The following is a 13,367-nucleotide window of genomic DNA, read 5'->3' as shown; positions in this document are numbered from 1 at the left end:
GAATAATTGCATGCCTGGACTAACCACTTGCATCCTCTGTAGATCATAGTTGGTGTTGTGACAGCACAACACATTCTAGCTGACTTCCTGGAGAGAACCACAACAATCCAGCTAGAGAATCATGAAGGATTGTGCCACTGAAGCCTCGGAAAGGCGCAGATGTCACCGCTGTCACAATGCACTTCACCATGGGGACAAATTGCTGTTGCACTAATCTGTTCTGTGAAATAAAGAAGTAGAGGGTGGCTGGCATATAGGCTAATAGCTTTATTAAAGTCAAACGACTTTAGGCTTATTGGAGTTTTAGTATTTTTCTTAAACTAATTTTGATTCATGGTATCAAATTCAAAGCCAAAATGTTATGTTTTTCTTATAGCTGATTTTTTTTTTACTTGTGTCCAAGTTAGAATAAATTTAAGTTTTTAATTGGTGATTTTTGAAGAATTCCATTTTTATTCATTTATCAAACATTATTCAGTAAAAAAAAAAAAATCCAACTCCAACATTGCACAATCTTGTCAAATATCAAGGGTAATTTTGTCTGCAGGATATGATTTTGACAATTGTTGAACAGTTGGTGCAGTTTGGACCCCAGCCATGGATGAACATGGACTTTGAACTGTACAATGAAGACCAGTATGAACCTTTCTACACCTGTGTAGTGTCACACTAATCTACACCCAACCAAGCAAAAGGGTGGTTTTAAACACAGATCGGCCCTAACGCACTGTCAATGCTTATGCAATTCGATCCTTTTATCAATGGTATTTTATAGGTACATGTGCGACTTTAGAGGAATGGTAGCAACCCATACATTTCCTGTTACCTCCAACCACTAGCTGCTAACGTAACACGTGAATCGCAGCCATCTTATGAGTCCATAGGCTTGTTGTCACCAGGTGAGGGCCAGTTATAGATCACTTATCCAGAAAGGTTGTTAATTTCCAATCTAGGAATAATATTTGCCCAAATATTATTTTACTAAATGTGATAGCTAATTAAACACCAGTTGAGAATCATGTAATCAGGAAGGTTCTTGGTTTTATTTAAAGTAACATTTCCTTAATAATATCTCCTTAAATATTTTTTTATATTTACTTAATAATATTTCCTTAAATATTATTGTACTAAATAAAGGCAGCTCATTAAACACAATTGAGAATTAGTCATCCAGAAGGTTGGTTTTTTTCAGCAAATTATTCTTTGAAATATTATTTTATTAAACTAATGTTTTATCTGATCTTGCATTGTGAATGGTTTTTTGAAGGTATACCAATTATTGTCTAAGTTAGTTCCAAGACTAATTTAACCTCATTTCCAGATTCTTCAAGGTAATCCTTGGTTCTGAAACATAAATAAACTTGAATGGTAATGTTGCATCATTTTATTGGCCATGGTTTAACCATCCTTGATTCATTTGTTCATATTGTTAGTAGTTGGTTTTTCTTATTCTTTCATTTTTCTTGGTAGTTTAGATGGATTCTTCTAGTACAGCAAAGAGTTTTTGATTGAAATATGTTTGACTTTGAGTTGACTTAATAAATTCTTGTATTTTAAGAAATTTTGTAAATATAGTTCAGTAATGTCAGAGCTTGGCTCATCCCTTTTATTTTTGTCCTAATACCACCACTTTATTGGGCTGGTATTCACCGGACAACACTTAACAGACTAAATTATTATTTAAAAAAATATAAAAAATATTATAATTACATATTGAATAATATAACCATAATGATAATTGCAACAGTACACATTTGTGCAAAACAAAACAAAAAACAAAACTCAAAAGGAAATAGCCACGCTCAAACATAATGATGTTGCATCAGAGATGTAAGCGAAGTGACAAATTCGATTGGCAAATATCTTCCTGTCAGAAAGACAGTGAGGAAGAGACTTATAGTTGGTTGTTTTATTTTATTTTTTTAATGATCGATGTGAGAGTCCCTGACAAGACTAAACTTCAACTTCCTGCTGTTTTTCAGTTTGAAGATGACAAATGCAGCCTATTTATCTTGATTGTACTTGCCTGAGGGTAGCCTTTTTTTCCCCAGCACTGTATATGATGTTGAATTTATTACACATAGTTAAAGTATCAGATTGGATCTCTGTACAGTCAAAGGAATAATCTTAAATGATAGATGGTTTTAGGGACCAAAGAATCCCCAATGGCACAATCATAAACTGATAGTTGTAGCACAGAAATATGGAAGCACGAATTCTGCTTATTAAAAGTAGCTTTAAATCTAACACAACAAAGATATTGTGCTCTAAGTGAAAAATAAGATTTTTGCTGAATCAGTAGTAGATCATAACGTTCTAGCTGATAATTAGATTAATAAATCAAAAACACAAGGAGAGAAAGAGAGAAGATTAAGACAACGATTTAGAGAGAAGAAGTCTCTTCCCCTTATCTGGAATCTGGTCACCCACTTCTTCTCTCCCTCTGTTCGATGTGCTTGACCTTTTCCGCTTATTTCTGTTACCGACAGAAGTGACTTTTTGCAACGCAACAGCCCCGTCTTGCTCCCTCTTCTTATGTATCAATCCTCGTGTCATATGTCACTCCACACATCTGCAGTGAGGTATCACAATCATCCATTTGCCTGCAGAGGAGGAGGAGGAGGAGGAAGGGAGGGAGGGAAAAAAACAAAGAGAGGTTGACATTTGATGTGCTTCTGTGAAACACTCCAGATCAAACCTGAGGTAAAAGTGACTGAAAACCTCCTGGAACTACAATGACTCCTACGCACACCCACACGCAAGCAAGAGCACCAACAGCACTACGGATTGTTGCTCCTCGGTACTTTCATCCAATAGGATCACAGCATCACAGAATAAATACAACAGTGCATGGTTAGGGGATTCTAAAGTAGTAGCAGCAACCAAAAAACAAAGATCCGAGCGAGAGTAAGAGAAGCACAAAATGTCTGTGAATCTTTGAGAAATTTGTAACAGGGCAAAAAAAAAAAAAAAAACAGGGCAAAAAAACCTTGAATTTTACTAACTTTGATAGAAAAGTACTTAACTTAGTTTTGAAAGCTGAAGTTTGAAACTTGGTTGCAAACCTCATATTATCTCAAGAATTTGTCCTGGTGGAGAAATATCGCGGTAATTATGCATTCGTCACTTTCAAAGAGACCACCTGGGCGCTGCCTGGCTAACAACCTGAGGGGAAAACATTATTAAAGCAGATGTTTATGAGAGAAATTTTAAGTTACTTTTTTTTAATGGCAATCTGTTAGAGGCAGATGGTTTTCCCCCAACTAAAACAGAGATTTCACAAACGACGTCATTGGCGTGAGAAGGTTTCAGCTACACCATTAACATTAAAAAGTGGCACCTTTAAAGTCAAAATAACATGTTAAACACTGCTTTAGGGAAAAGCAGCAAGCATTGCATTAATGTTATCATTCGTCCTTGGAACTCCTCCTGAAGACAGGTGCATCCGTGATGCATCAAAACGTTTATGTATTTCAGTCATTCAATTCAAAAAATAAAACTGAAATCTCTATAGATTTATTACAAACAAAGTCATGCATTTCAAGCTTTTTCTATCTTAATTTCTGAATGATAAATAAGATTGCATCCAACCAATAAAGAGGATTTTTAATATAGAAATGTGAGCTTACCTAAAAATATGTCCATGTACTGTGCAGTATTTGCAGCCAGTGCTTGGTTGTGGCACCCTTTGCATGAATCAGTGTGCCACTGTATTTAATCAGTGTGGGTGTGCTAAGGTGTTAAAGAAGTACTGGTCTGCTTACTTGGATATGGTGTGAATATCTCCCTTTAGACAATAATTTAGTTTCTCTATGGGGTTTTCTTTTTTAGTGTGGAAACGTCACACTAAACTTCATACAACATGGGTTATTTTCCTCTCCACTCTTCGTTCAAACTCCAGGACCTTTATTTCCGAATGAAATGCAAAATTGATTTTAATCTTAAAATAGGACTTTGGAACATTAGCCCCGAGCCAAGTGACTGATAAGAGTCATTGGTTTATATATGTTTATTGGGTTTATTAATACTTCATTGACCACCATACTTTAAAAAATATTTTATTAAAAAAAAGAATCCTCTTAATAACAACCATTCATCTTGGCGTGCTTGATACATATGCAGAATTACAGCCCAACCTGAGCTGCTGATGCAAAGCCCAGGCATTGCACCAGTAGCAGGATCGTAACAATCCAAACAACAAAGATATGCAGAAGGTCACATGGTATTATGTTTGTTAGTTTGTCCAATCCACTCTCTTCCTTCCCCCAGCTCGCTGTCAGTCTGCAAAATTTTGTCACAAGCTTTTTTGTACATGAAGTTTGTGCATGGTACAAGAAAGATGGGGACTGCAGCTTTGGACTGTTGGGCAACAGTGCAGTCCTTTCTCTCCTTAGATGAGGTAAGACCCTTCTAACGTTTTCAGAAGGAATGCAGCTCGTGGATATGTGTATGTGTGGTGGCTCTTGAAGGACTCAACCTAATTATTCTTGTTTTACTTCTTTAACTACACTTTATCCTTCCATTCAACTTTTTATTAATAACTAACTTTCCATCAATTAATAGGGATACAGCACAGACAGACAGCTTCTTTCACAATGAACTTCTGTATCTTACCCTCAATTTGGAGGATATCTGTTAGCATCCGATGGACAAATGTCAAGTCAGCGGTCTTCCCCATGATTGGTTTGACCATAATATGAGCATAAAATTACTTTTCTGTATTAATAATTGTTTTTATATTTGATCATTTGTTATATTAAAAGCCATTATCTTCAACATGAACAGAAATAAAAACTTGAAACATAGCATCCTGTCTGTGATATAATATATGACTATAGTTTTTTAAGTAAATAACTGAAATAAATTAACTTTTCAATAGATCCTAATTTATAGAGAAAATCCAAAAATCTGTACATAAGTTTAGTGAACATTTTGTGGAAAAACATTCAAAGTGGGGTAAGGTAAGTTGAAGATAAAGCCAGCAGAGATAAAGATGAACAGTGGCTTATTCCGCGCTGCACTGCTAATATGAAATCACATAATTCACAGTCTCCATCTGTGTGTGCATTAGTGTGTTTGTGATTTGTGTCACAGACAGTAGGAGTGAGCTCGTGAAATGAAGATGTGGCTGTCAACTGCCGTGCGACAGCAAAAAGAAAAAACAAAGGTGAAAGACAAAAAACAATGCCTGTCTTCAGTATTTGTGAAAATGCTCTGCTCCAAACGAGAGGATGAATGCAAATGTCCTTGTTTGCAAGAGATTGTGGTAAAAGCTGAACTCACACAACCATGTGTCTAAAGGTATAAAAATACAGTAAGTAAAATTGGACAGAATCATAACCGACTCGAGGACACAATGGAGGGTAGAACACAGCGTTCCCTAAATTAGTCAAGAGGCTCAGATTACACGTAGTGTGCACTCAGCTGCTTACAAAAGCTAAAACAGGGAGAGACACACAAGCTATTTGATGCCACACACAGTTACAAAGATAAAAGAGAAAAGAGGGAGAGGATAAAACTCAAGATTCAAAGCACACAAATGATAGAAGATGACAAAGCCAGACAGAGTCCTATAATTGGATGAGAGGGAATGACTGCGACATGAGTAAAAGAAGGCAGCACAGCCAAAGAATGTTAATGCCACATTACAACAGGGTGTATTATAGTTTTATTCTAAGAGAGGAAACAAATAGGAAGTGAAGTTCGATAGGAAGAAAAGATAGTAGGAGTCAACAATGGGTGGGCAAAAGAGAGGAAAGAGACTGAGGATAGGAAGGAGCCTGAGCAAACAAGAAGGACAAAGACACAAGATGTACCGATACAAGAAATATGCACTGTGGAAAACATAGAGTACAGAAATGGAAGAAGAAAAAAATAATGGAACAGTGACATGTGTGTAGTATGATCTCAGTATATATAAAAATTGTTACCTCAGATACCTCAGAGCTTTGTTAAAGAACATTAGTGGGTAGCTTGTTTCATGAAGACCAAGGACTCACAGGAGACAGGTCAGTGATAAAGCTGTGTGGAGGTTTGAAGTAGGGTTAGGTTATAAAACAATTTCCCAAGCTTTGAAAATTTCACAGAGCATTGTTCATTCCATCATCTGAAATTGGGAAGACTAGAGCACAACTACAAACCTATGAAGATATTGCTGTCAATCTAAACTGACAGGCCAGGCAATCATAGCATTAAGCAAAAAAGCTGCCAAGAGGCCCGTGTTTACTTAAGAGAAGCAGCAGAGATCCACGACCAATGTTAAGGAATTGACAGGACAGCTATTAGTTGTGCTCTCCACACATCTGGATAAGTTGAACGATCAGCAAGAAGAAAGCCATAATAAGTAGTAACTAGTGGCTTGTGGGCAGTTTGCCACAAGCCATGTGGTGGAAATAGCAAACATTGGGAAGACGTTGCTCTGGTCAGATGACATCAAAACTGTCAGTCCAACAAACAAAATGTTGTGTGTGGAGGAAAAATGACAGCAAATCAGTCTAAACACATAATCACCAGGTTGAAACATGATTTCACAGCATTATGCTGTGGGGATCCTTTTCTTGAGCAGCAAATGGGAGAGTGGTCAACATTGGGGATTTTCACAAAAACTCTTTATTCAATTTGATTGAGCTGATTTGCAAATAAGAATGGGCAAATTGTAAATCTCTCAATGTGTTAAGCTGGTAGAAAAATATCCAAAAAAGACTTGCAGCTGAACTTGCAATGAGAGGTAGTTCTAGAAAGTATTGACTCAGGGGCATTTGAACTTTAATGTATGCCACAATCGTGAAAAACGTAAAAATCATGTTTCAACTTGTCCCTTATTCCCAACTTGGGTCTCTTCAATACCTGATCAGATTTCTTAACATGCTACCTAAACATTTTTCCAATCATGCTGGGAAATTAAAGTGTTGCCGATGTCAAAGCCAGCATGTGGATGCTGGAGCGAGGAAGGTGCTTAAAAGAAGCAACAGCAGGTATATAGGCAGGCAGCAGTATCAGCAGCAGTATAGATGCATCGAGTGAGGCAGCAGATAAATGGACTGATCAGGCTGGAAAGTTGTGTTTGATAAGTTCTGTGGAGTGTGAGGTAGGGGCATAGATTCAGTAACTGTGTCAATTAGCTTCTAGAAATAGCTACATTATTAAGATTTATTAAGTTTTAGGATTCTAAGGAAATGTTTAGCAATGGTACACGTCAGTGCAAATTGGGACTGTTAACCGTTTAAAGACTGTAACTTTGCTGGCAGCAATTTTGGTGCCATTTTCACTTAAACACTCAAGCATGATCTGACATATTTCCTAATGTATAATTGTCACATCCAGCGACAATAAATGCTGTGAAAAATCATGCAAACATCAAGTTTACCCTAGAATAAAATTATGAACTTGTACATAGTGCAATATTAGTTCTATGGCTAGTATTAACAGCAAAACCTCAGTAGGACTGTGGCCCCCAAGATGATTCTACAGTTCATTTGATGACACAAAATTGGTTTTTAATGTATGGTCTTACGTTTATAGTGTTGTGTTGTATTTTTTACCCCACATGGAAAAACTAAGGAAGGTAGAAGGAAAATTATGAAGGAGATAAAGAAGAAATGGGAAGAATGCAGATAGGAATGGGAAAATGTCACAAATCAATAATGGAGGTGATAAAAATTGACCACTTTCCATACCAGCACTATGTAGAAAAGAAAACTGAAAGAGAGAAAGAAGGAGTGCAACAAGGATGTATCACTGCTCAACCACATATTACACCCACACCTCAATGGTAGAAATGCATTATTTCCTGAAAGGCCTCTAGGCTATTAATCAGAGGCAGACCTCACCATATGTTTATCACAAAGTATCATTGAGTAGAGAGTGAATGAAGCACAGTGTGAGGTGACATATAGCAAACGGGAATCTTGGAAACACATTTCTGCTGAAAAATAAACTAATTACTCTGAGAAATGTTAAGACATTAAAAGGAAGTTGGTCATAACTTAAATCAATACGCCAATCATATTATTGAGAAAGGGGACTTCTAAACATCTGATTCTTTTAAGATAATTAATTGTGTTAAACATGATCCAGATGTGCTTTGCACTTGGTGATCCAGGCACCAAGCAATCAGATCTATGCATGTAGAAGGCAGAAAGATTAATATTTCAGGAGTTTACGGTGGTTAGGAGACATTTACAAGTAATTCAAGGTATATTGTTGGACTAATTTCTTAAACTACTTTTATAAACTGCAGGAAAACAACTCTCATCATCTAAATTTAACATGTTAACAGGGAAAAACCTTACAGTAAAATAGTACTGCAGGGATTAAGAAGTGGGGGTGGAACAATGCTAATTACAGAGCCATGGAATCACACTTTCTCATTCAATTGAATAAGAAAGTGTGTAGCTGTAAAAATATTCTGATTTTTGACTGAATGCAAATTTATTCAGAAATCAGACAGGCCAGTTTTCTAAATGTTCTCTATTAAATAATAACTACAAGTTGCACTGGACTTGGGTACTGTTAAACTCGGTCTAAAATGCCAAACAAAGCAACAAACTACAATTATTTGGAATTTATACAAAAGACAAAAAATGTTACCAAAGTTTATAAATTATGCTTTAAGATATTTCATAGCTTATTTGATAAATCAAAGAGTTCTAGATTTCAAGTAGAGCTGATCTAAGTTCGTCCAAGTGCCACATAAACAGTGGTCCAATGCTGCACTTCCTACATCTGCAGTTAATTCCCGCATTGTGTTGTTACAGTAATCGTGTAACCTAAAGATAAGAAAATCTAACCATTCAAGCAGGTTTAATGTTAATGTTTTCAACTCAAATGTCTATAAAGTTTATAAAAAAAACATGTAAAAAACTTAATCATGATCTGGGGTTGCTTTGGTTCAGAAATGAGTTGGAGTTTTTAACCAAGGTAGATAAATCTATGATCAGTTGCAAATATTTGTTATGTTTGACCCAAAGTCCTCAGATGTCTAGTCTGTTAGAAAGCTGAAGATGATAATTTTTTCCATATTAATTGAGTCCACGTATACATCCCAATCCAGATAAGACTGATTTCATGGGAGGACATTTAGAGTTATGGAATGGCCTAATTAGACTCCAGAACTAGAAATGTCAGGAAATCTGTGGAAGCACCTGAAGTGGACGTTTAAAAATAACTGTCCTCATAGTCTGATAGATCTGTGGGGCTTTCAGATTTATGGTGGGCAAATATTACAAAGATGCTGATAGATATTTGTTAGGGAGTGCACACATATGAAACTTTTTTATTCTGTTGGTTTGTATAGGATATCCTATATCACAGTTCATTGGGAATAACGTCTAAGATGATTTATCAGTTATTTTGTACACGACAAAGCAACTAGTATTTTAATAAGGATGTATATTTTAAAGAGCCATTGGGTCTTCTTTCAATTTCATTCTGTTCACCTTTTTGAAAATGTGGGATATATGTACAGGTATACAATTCTTTGAATTTTCCAGCCTCTGCAGTCACTAAACGGTGTTTGTTACACTTAGAACAGATGTTCCACTAAAATGCTGAAATATGTTCATAAATAATGATTGTGTTCACTTTGAACCGAGGTCAAAATGAATACCGGGTAATAGGGGAGCTCAGAAATACGTATTCGTTGGGAGGAGTGAGGAAATCCTTCAAGTGTTATCCTCGAAAAAGTGTGTGAGCAAAATCCCACCTGGTGAAAAGGTACACCTGGGGACAGCTGTGACATTCAGTCTGTGGTTGGTGCCTTTCTCTGGGGAGTAGAGCAACTGTAACAGATGTTATCAGTGTCAGCGGAGTTGTACAGACTCATACAGCCTGAAAGCCACTGACATACAGGTGATGTCTGAAGGGAGGGTGGTAAAAGCTATAAATAGGAAAGGATGAGGAGCTTTCTTTTAAACATAATGATAGATACATTGAAAAGATGGTTGTATTTTGTAATATTTGAAAGCTTCACTGTATTTGTGACAACTGAAGGAAACATTCCAGTCTCTGCTGACAAAGAACAGCTCAACTTGATGCTGCCACCACCATGTTCCAGTGAGGGAATCCTGTCTTAAGGATGATGGGCAGCTCTTCCACACATAGTCTTTCTTTTAACTATAACTTTTTTTCATTCTGTTGCCACTCCCCAATAAAGGACAAATATGGGGGAAAAAAAGAAGAAAAAGTAAAAAATAATTTTAGGAATTTTGAGTGTTGCTTCCAACTCTTATTCATTATAGTTAATGTTGTCAGAGTGCGGGTCTGTGGTAAGACATGTGCAAAGAAGGAGGCAGGAGCCAGAGAAGCGAAGGTAAGATGAATTTTTAATTGACACTGGCTGGATATGACAAATGTATTAAAATTAGTCATTAGTGACACACTTTGAGAGAGAGTTAAGGGGGTAAAGACAGTTTAATACGTTTCTTACCCTCTTCTTTTTATCTTAAAATACATGCACACTCCCATCCACATTTTAAATGCTGTGTACTCCTGCTCCCACACACCAGAATCAATGGAATAACTTACCTCAGTATTACTCTATTTGAGTTAGGAACAATTTGCTCCCAATAGTAATTTTCACCTTTTAAGGTTTAAACCTGGAAGGAGATTAAATCACAGTGAATCAAAGTATCTCCGTAATGCTCAAATGTTTTGGTTTTTATTAGAATAAAGAAATGTGCTCCAGAGAGAGCCAAGAGGACGCAGTGTCACTGTGTAAAATAAAAGAGACTCTCTGGTGAGTTAAATTCACACCACAACGGATGCATGAAAATAGAAAGAAAAAAAAGGAAATAAACTGAGAATAAATGTGAGACTGAAGGTAGAATATGCTGTCTAATTTGTGTGTGTCCATTTGATGATTACCACAACAGCTGCTTATTATTGCTACAATGTTAACACTTAACTGTCGGTTGTTAAGATGATAACTCTTTTAGGGGGAAAATAAACTGAGTTACTACATTAAATCTAAAAAAGGCAGCACAAACAAACAGAATACTTATAATGGACATGTCAACAGTGATCTTATTTTACACATTAAATAGACTGCTTACCACCTTTTACAAGTGACATATACTGTAGTTAGAGGAATAGAGGAAGTGAGTAAAAAATCCAAAGAGAAAGTTAGAGTTCTATTTGTCTTTATACACATATGAAATTGAGTGACATTTTATTTTTAATAATATGATTCATTGAGTCATATTTTTAAATGATGTTGGCAACATAATGTTGGCCCAGCCTTTGTAGGTATGCCAGCTCCAACTCTTTTCGTAATGTTTGCCACAAGGTTTAGGAGTGTGTTTATGGAAATTTTAGACTATTGTTGTAGAAGGACATTGGTGAGGTCAAACACTGACGTTGGATGTGGTCTTTCTCACTCTCTGCTCTCTAACTCATTTGGAAGGTTTTCTATCAGGTTGAGGTCAGGACTCAGCAGGCCAGTCAAGTTCTTCCACACCAGTCTTGCTTATGCATGTTTATATGGACCTGGTTGTGTGCTGGTGCACAGTCATGTTAGAACGATAGGAAGCTATTCCCCAAACTGGGGATTCAGAAACTTAACAGCATGTTTCAGATTCTTTAGTGTGCTGAAGCATCAGGAGTTCCTTTCTCTGTAACTAAGGGGTCAAGCTCAATTCCTCAAAGCCAGTTTCACACCATAATCTTTTCTGCACCAAACTTTATACTCAAGACAATACTGTCAGGTAAGGTCCTCCTTCCCAAACCCCACACGTTCATTGGATTATCAGACAGAGAGGATTAACTTGTCTCTCCAGAGAACAGCTGCACCGTTGTTTGTTTATTCTGTTGTATGAGTATTTACTGTCATACTAGCATATTTTCAGTTTTGTAGTTAATGTCTCCTTAAGGGTTAAGCACAACATAATTTTATGGAAGCTTTATGACTGAAGTTTCTAGGTGGATTCGCAGGCTTTAGAGTTTCAGAACTGCTGTGGAGCCGGAATGTGTGTCACCATTCTGCACGTCGCCTGACTTCTTTGCCTGCTAATATGTTCTCCTGCTAGGTGAGCACTGTTAATAACGTGTGATGTAATATTTTCTATGATTTTACGAACCAGGTGGAATATTGACTTGGTAAAGTTTTAGAGACTGTGGACATTGTGAGTTAAAATAACTGCTTGCCAGTCACATGCTGAGTGAATTTGTTTTCCTCCAATGTCCAGGAGGTGTCGTATTGAATAAAAAAACATATTATGTTGACTGAACATTGTTCATTATTTTATGTGATCATCTGTGATGGAGGTTATTAAACATTCTATTAGAATGGAGCTTATAACAGTTCCTGTTTAGGTAGCATGCAGGGAATTTGCAGGCTTTAGAGTTTCAGAACTGCTGCAGAGCATTCTGCTCATCGCCTCACTTCTTTCGTTTTCCTGCTAGTGAGCATTGTTGTTGACAAATCAGGCAAGAAGAAGACAGCTGAGTTTTATCTGCATGTGGAGGAGGACAGAGAGGCTGCTGAGCTTTTCCTGCATCTGTGGGGGAGGACAGCCACCACCATTGTTCCTGGTGGTCGTTCCAAATCAGGACAACCTCGTTCATCTCATTTTTTTTTTTTTTTTTATGTGCACCAGAGACACACAAATATAGAACTCTATATGAACAATATTTTGCTGGCCAGCACTGATTTTATTTTTTTACTAAGGACAAGAAAGGGGCCACTTGATAATTTAATTGTTTTTTATTTTAACTGTTTAATTAATTTTAATAGTTTTTTAATTTTTATTTATAAAAACTGAGAATAAGGCTTGGTATTAAAAAGGGAAAGACAAACATGTTTTTGTCCCATATAGTTTATAAGTGTGTTTAAAGCAAGTACGTTCTTAGCTTGTGTTCCACTTAAGTGCTAGAGCGATTTTGTTTTTTCCAAATAAAATGTATGTTCAAAATGAGGTGCGTTTCAGTCCAAACATTTTGTAATAAATAGAACAGGTAGGTAGTAAACTGCTTTCTGAAGTTAAGTAAATTCTTTTCATTGGTTACATCTCAACAGTTTTGAGCTAATCTTTGACTTTATGTGACTGAGTTGGTGTCCTCCCAAATCGCCTCCCATTTGTTATAATGTCAGTAACAGCTGAATGGAAAATGTTTTTTGGTGAGGCCATTTCAAGACTGGACTTATTGCACAGGTGGGATCCATACTGCACTGGAATTCTCCAGAACAAACCATTCTTTCACAATGTAGAAACAGTCTGAAAGACTTAATCGTGGATGAAAGTGATTATGACACCTGTATTCAATAATTTTGATGGATGAGTGAATATTTTGCACAATATAGCGTATGTAAAATAACATTTAAATTATTAGTGTAATGTCATTTGGTGACTTATGAAGAGCAGCAGAGCTAT

General features: G+C 36.5%; 1 protein-coding gene across 7 annotated transcripts in view; it reads right to left on the bottom strand.

Moving 5' to 3' along the window:
* The window catches only part of htr2cl1 (5-hydroxytryptamine (serotonin) receptor 2C, G protein-coupled-like 1), a 319,756-nt gene that overhangs the window by 72,101 nt on the left and 234,288 nt on the right, over positions 1-13,367 (bottom strand). For 4 of the 7 annotated variants that reach the window (XM_047385472.1, XM_047385466.1, XM_047385468.1 and 1 more), the window contains one exon: positions 2,431-2,603. The exons of 1 other annotated variant lie outside the window; for it this stretch is intronic. The gene's annotated coding sequence lies outside the window, so the exon portion shown is untranslated. Of the gene's footprint in view, positions 1-24; positions 942-2,430; positions 2,604-13,367 lie in introns of those variants that run through there. 2 more of the 7 variants (XM_047385469.1, XM_047385471.1) reach the window with 2 other exon arrangements.

Source organism: Girardinichthys multiradiatus, chromosome 14, assembly GCF_021462225.1.
Source record: "Girardinichthys multiradiatus isolate DD_20200921_A chromosome 14, DD_fGirMul_XY1, whole genome shotgun sequence".
NCBI classification, from domain to species: Eukaryota; Metazoa; Chordata; class Actinopteri; order Cyprinodontiformes; family Goodeidae; genus Girardinichthys; species Girardinichthys multiradiatus.
Note: the sequence above shows the minus strand (reverse complement) of the source record. Positions and strands in the feature narration are given on the sequence as shown.